This window comes from Zerene cesonia, chromosome 4 (genome assembly GCF_012273895.1).
Source record: "Zerene cesonia ecotype Mississippi chromosome 4, Zerene_cesonia_1.1, whole genome shotgun sequence".
NCBI lineage: Eukaryota > Metazoa > Arthropoda > Insecta > Lepidoptera > Pieridae > Zerene > Zerene cesonia.
In genome coordinates, this window is record NC_052105.1 from 2,964,467 (window position 1) to 2,971,443 (window position 6,977).

General features: G+C 31.3%; 1 protein-coding gene across 1 annotated transcript in view; it reads right to left on the reverse strand.

The window, feature by feature from the left end:
* The window catches only part of LOC119839656 (cell adhesion molecule 1-like), a 22,744-nt gene extending 19,727 nt beyond the window's left edge, over positions 1 to 3,017 (reverse strand). Inside the window, exon 1 of the mRNA XM_038366056.1 lies at positions 2,840 to 3,017. The gene's annotated coding sequence lies outside the window, so the exon portion shown is untranslated. The remainder of the gene's footprint in view (positions 1 to 2,839) is intronic.
* Positions 3,018 to 6,977: the final 3,960 nt, after the last annotated feature.

Here is a 6,977-nt window from a genome sequence, read left to right on the forward strand (position 1 = left end):
CTTATGTATTAGCAGTGCCTTTGAAATATTCAAACAACCGTTCAATGGCAATAAATTTCAGAAATAGGTCAATGTGTGACTACATTATTAAACTTTTACGACGATATTTCACATATTCGAAGTCCTATATTTTAAAATGTATTCGATTCGGATTCCTATGATATATCATAATGTATGTTATTTTATTTGAATATAAAGTTATAGTAAACTTAGTTACTACAAGTTTTCAGTTGCTCTAAAATAATTTAGCCACATTTAATATGGCACACCAAAAATCACTGTTCATTACTTATTAGTATAATGATCATAATCTTATGTAAATCACGACCGTCTCCTTGGTACAGTAGTTGAGTGGTAAATCCGAGGGGTATTGGTTCTATTCTCGGTGGAGACTAAGAAAAATAATCTCTCTGTCTGGCAGCACACAGAAGGCTGATCACGTACTTGTCCGTTGAAGAAAATCTGTCAGTAATCGCGGGACTTCGCTTTTAATAAAATATTTTTTATAATTGTGATTGGCGCGTTCAAACAAACAATTATAAAATATATTCATGAAATTATTAATATAGATATTCCAATTATACTAGGCGTATTGTATCTACTTGCTGTTATATTAAGCGTTTAAAGATAAGAAGTTAAGACGAACCACTAAAAGATGATATATTTTAAGATACTGCAACTGAAACTTCATTTACCAAAACCAATTAATTGAATGGATACATCATCATCATCATCAGCCCATATACGTTCCCACTGCTGGGACACAAGCCTATGAGGGTTCAGGGCCATAATCCACCACGCTGGCCAAGTGCGGGTTGGCAGATGTCACATGTCGACGAACTTTTGATTCTTGGACATACCGGTTTCCTCACGATGTTTTCCTTCAACATTTTTACGCAGCGGTGATGGTATCCACATGTGCAGATAAATTGAATAACCAATTTATTTCCTGTACGCTCGCCCGGTCTCGTACAACGACTTATCGATTTTGAACTCCGAGGTTCTCACCACTGACTCACCACTGATTTTTATCCTAATGGATACATTATTTATTTATAGCCAGGAACTAAAATGACTCGAGAAAGTTTTTTTTAATCTAAAGATTATTCTAAAGAATAAATAGATAATTATATTTCGCAACACGTAAAAGTGGATATTTATTGTTCACATTTGCATTGTAAAATTTATAACAAAATAAATAAATAATTAATACACCTGCAAATTGTCAGAACAAGAACAAATTTAAATGGGACACACGGGAGGCACCAGCGTTCAAATAAAAACGAATCATCAAAACCGGTTCACCCAGTAAAAAGTATTGATCTGAAAAGGCAAAAAATGCAGTCGAATTGAGTAACTCCTTTTTATGAAATCGGCTAAAATCAGATGAACGGCTTAGATAATTGCGTAGTTCTGATTTATATACCTACATGTGAAATAATATGCATAATCACTTCATCTCTAGATTAGAATCCTTCTTAAGCACATAAAATTTAAACTAATCTATAAAACTCTGTGAATCACTATAAAACAAAGTCGCTTTCTCTATCTATTCCCTTAAAATTACGCAACGGATATTCATCGTTTTTTTTTAATAGATAGAGTAATTCATGACGAAGGTTTTTATGTATAATAACATATATTAAACTGCTTTGCGCGTGCAAAGCCGCGGGCAAAAGCTAGTGGTAGACATAAAACAAAGTCGCTTTCTGTCTGTATGCTTAGATCTAAATTTCTCAGCAGATGTTGATGGGTGTTTTTTTAATAGAGTTCAATAAAGAAGAGGAAGGTTTAGATGTGTAATACCATTAAATTGTGAAGAACTACTGTTTATACCCCTAAATTATAAGAGTAAGGCAGAACAGCAGTTGCCGGGTCAGCTAGTGTAATAATAAATCTGTTCATACTATATGTTTGCTATATTTTTAATTAAGTTTAACATACCGTGATACAAGTATCCAACCATATTATAAAAGCCTAATATATGTATACTATTGTTGGAATAAGAGCCTAATATGTATATATCGTTGGATAACTGATTCAATTTTATGGTAGTGGATAAGATATTCAACTGTCGCTAAATATTTTAATATAAATGCCGTGCGCTAAAGTGCATCTGATGTCGTCGCATATAACTTGCCTTTGATTGTTTTCTCTAATGTAGGTGTCCTACTCAATATTGTTTTAGATAAATTATTTGATTAAAAATTAATCAATCTTATATTATTTAGTTCAGAATGGAGAAGGAAACAATTCCCGTTTAAATTAAATTATTACATGTATCAGAGTTGTTTTATGACATAAAGAAGTTAAGGGAACAAGGAATGAATTGATTCTTATTTTAAATAATATTTTTTTTCACGTATTTTTTTTATCTCCTCATTACAGGTTTCATTATTTATTTAAATGAATAATAATAATATCAAAAAATTAAATAATCATCGCCATATTTTTCATAGAAAATGTAATCATATTTTACCAACATAATATTATCTTACTTATGATGAGCTTGTTTATTGATTTTTGGAATGAATATATAATATGTTCGTTTGATATTCTTCTCATTTAAATTTTCATTAGATATTAATTGCTAGTACTATTGTAGTTATTGCTAAATTGTTTGTTTTATGTGCCTCAATTAAAATTTGTATTCTTTTATTCATTTGGTACATTAAATATTATACTATACTTAATATACACATACAATTTAATCTTATTTAAGGTACTATTATCACTGAATTAATTTCTTTACTTTTAAATATCAATAAATTAACATATAATATATATGATAAGACGCATTAACATAAAATTAACAAGAAAACTAACCATAAATACTTACATTGTACTTTAAAATATAAACATTCAGAAGCGATAAATTACCACAGTTTCACAGTTCACTGTAAAAAGCGGCTAAATTAAATGCTTTAATTTTAACACCGTCTCCACTGCACTCCACACTCGCGAAATGAGTCTTGTAAAGGGCCGGGTTATAGGTCCTGCTGACCGTACGAGAGGCTGCGTAGTACTGAACGGAACGGTAGGGAAGGCACTCGGCAGCTGTGATGTACGCGAACTCAGTACGCGCAGGGTGACTGTTGTGACGGTTTGAGTATGGGAACAGTAAAAACTTTTATATTTGTATTACGAAGTGGCCGGTTGGGTATTTATGTGATGATGGCTTTTCATGTCTGTACATTTGGAAGGTACTGAATTCGATGGTAGGGAAATTTTACTGGATAGTGACAAAGTACGTTTAGAGGGCTTATAATTATATTAAAGCATTATTTTCAATGTTTAAGAAAAATGCAGTTTGTATTTTACTTGGCGCAATGTTTCTTTTCATGATAGAATTTTAAAATACAAAAGGGGTCTGTATGCCAGAATATTTAATACGTGTCAAAATCTGATAGATACATACTTAATGTAGATCGCAGTGTCCACTGGGGACCACAGAAACATTAAATTCCTTTTCTTCAATAACTAATTATTTAGCCAATTACTCAATTATAATAAATTAGGTACTGGAATATAATTGTTTAAATCTCTACCATGGATTATATGAAATATGTAATCGATTGAAAATCTAAAAATGGTTTTAATTTGATTATACGTCACATGACTAAGGATGCGACAAGATGCGTCCAATCGGCCGCGATGTGATATGACGTCACGTTAACAGCGTTTCAAGCGTTAACATTTATTAGATTCTAGCGTAACAAGGCATGTATTTGTTCTGTACGTTATAACGTGTATATAAACTTATATATAACGCAATTATAAAAGCAATTTGTTTTACAGAATACAATATGGAAATATATCAAATGTGATAAAATATTATGTGCAAAGGCTAATTCAAATTATATAGCAACAATTTCATAATTTAGGTACTCAGAAATGTTATTCGTTTTTTTTTTAAATATTAATGTATAAAAGTAGAAAGACCTTGTGCTATTTAACTAAAAAAAAAAAACAATTTTGGTGTCTTCGAACAACGTCCATTAGCGTTGAAACAAAAGATCACCCTGATCAACACCAATTTTGCCAAAGCCCATTACTAAATCCAAGGTACGGATATAACATCTACACCAAAAAGATTTATAAAGTGACCCAAATGATATTACATAGTTGATCAAGCTGACACATAAAAGTTTCTTCGAGTTTGTTATACTCGCTTTACCGCTTCTCGTAAAATGATATAGGCTGAAAACTAAAGTTTGCTAGAAATTTACCAAACGAAGTTTGAAAGAAGAGCGCTAATATTAAATTCATATTTTTCGCTCTAAAAAACAGCACATCATCTGTTTCTGAAAGTCATTTTCTTGGAGAACTTGATTAAATACCGACATTAATAATGAATGTAACGGTCATTTTATACTGAAACCAAATTTTAGCTCTAATCATGTAATAAAATACAAAACTTTTCCTGACCGTGGTTTCCTTTATTTATTGAAAAATGGAACTCATTCACTTATTTGGCAGGCAACAATTGCTGGCAACAGAGCTGGTGGTTCGCCTGATGAAAAGCGATCACTACCGCCCATGAACATTTGCACAGGTAGGGCTTCTGTTAATGCATTGTCCAGTTCTAATCGTTATGTGAAGATTAACGACAGGAATCTAGGAATAAACTGGGATAAATGAGGATAAGGATACTGGCTCCCTCACTCATCGCACAAAATATAGTAGCATTCGCATGCTGTTATTTAACGCCAATTTTCACCGGTGTGAGCTTCCCCCATTCGACTTGAAGCGTTCTCGACTACCTTAATAAAATGTATTTCGAAGAATATAAAAACATTACACAGAGCCTTCAGTTAATATAGAACAAATTGTATGTAAATTGAACCTGGCTGTTTTAAAAATAATAATTCGTTAAGTAACTTCCTTGAAATATATATTCTCAAAGAAGCGAATAAAAATGTGTAAGTTCCTTATTCCGATTTCCCGTTAAAGAATTTTCACAATTTGCACAAGTTGCGAAATTAGTTTTTTCCAGAATATAAACGAATTCTACTTAAAAGTTAAAGCAAAATTTTAACATAACAACCAACGTTTATTTATTACTAAATAAACTTCACTACTTCAGCATATTTCTAGAAGTAAATTTAAGAGTGGAAAAATATTAAAATAGCAATTTGTAATACGTATGAATTTTACGATTATCAAACTATCCGATACACATTCTCTATCAATTTCTATCAGTTAAAAGTCATTAAATGTCATAAAGTAATCTTGAATACAAAACCAGTTCCAGCTATGAATGTAATATCAACTAAACATTGTAATTTCTTAGGGATAAAAGTCATGAAAGTGGCCTACTTAACTTTAGTGCAGTTGGCAAGTTTCCTTACTCCAAAATGGACTTAATTATGCTAAGTATTGTTCAGATTTATACAGTTTTGTTGAAAACAATTGCATAACGTTCAACTGATTCCTATTTATAGAAACATAAACAAGGCCTCCCTTGCTTGTACCTAATTACAACGATCTTCGATATAACGTATTGTATTGTTATCTGTGATATAACTGAGCAAAGTCATTTATTATATATAACAGATTGTAAATTTTACGAAATACCTATTTATCAGATCTATATTCTTTTAAACAAATAAATTAGAAATAATTAAATAATAGTTTGCTATTCAGGATAACTTTAGACGTTCGTTGTTTTAAGCATGCAAGCTTCTTTAATATTACTAGCAAGTTTCAAGATAAACTTCATAGATTGTTAAGTTATCGTCATGTACGGTGAAGCCAATTTCACAACAGTTTTTTTTATTTCACAATTTTATAACAATAATATTTAAGTTCCAATTCCAAAGTTCCAAACTTAAACATTTATTTATTCCATTACACTGCTCCTAGAAGTGCTTTTCAATCGTCATAACATAATATTATAATTATTATATAAAGCAAACAACCTTAATGGTAAGCATAGCTAGGCACTTATTGTGCTAATGTACATATTCTTTTAAAGTTGAATTGAAGTTCAAAACATCAGAAAACACAAAACGAAGACGTGATAGGACCGTCGATGGCCTATTTTTACACGCTTTTTATTAGCTTCACCTGTATGTTTGTTTGAAACCGACTTCTTTGGGCGCGATTTTGACCCACTTTAAACGGCCAGATTTCGTTCAAACTTTGTAGATTTATTGAGGACCGATGACAATACACTAATTTGATAAAATTAATCCATTTTTTAATTTGCAAAATATGATTTTTGTTAAAGCGTGTTTTATAGTTTTTTTAAACTATTATATTATTGTTGAAGAAAAGATTCATTCAAACATCTATACTCATCATAAAAAGCATTATGCAAAATAATTAAAATAATATACAGTGCTAAACAGTATTGGGTTATAAAAGATTTATACATACGCTATAAAACAACATGCAAATGATAAACCGGGACAATAATTCATTCCGTTATAACTTCCCGTTTCTTATGTTGGTTATAAATATCCCAGGAAGGACATAAAACTGATAAGCTGGTTTAATAAAACTCGAACGAATTTCATTGATAAAGGATATTTTCTGTTATTAATAGAGAACCAAATATGTCCTCACTCCTTTAAGTTAACAAGAGTACAAATTTTGCATTTCTTGATCTTCAGACACCATGCTAACACTGATTATTTTCATATCCATATCCTATAGCTATAGCATATTTATAGCATACTAGCAAACCCGGCGAACTCCGTTTCGCCACCAGGTGGTTGTATGTGAAAAATGACTTTCCCGCTTTTCTGCAGAATTTTTTCCTGAATTTTCTTTGCCATAAACCTCACGGCGCCCGAGACCTTTCCAACGAATGCAAAACCGTGGAAATCGGTTCGTGCGTTCTGGAGTTATAGCGTCAGGAAGGAAAACGCGACTTATTTTTATATAGTAGATTAAAATATAAATTAGTGTTTAAAAAGGAGGGTATCTATAACTCCACAGGCCAAATAAGCATTTTTTGTATTAAATTTAAA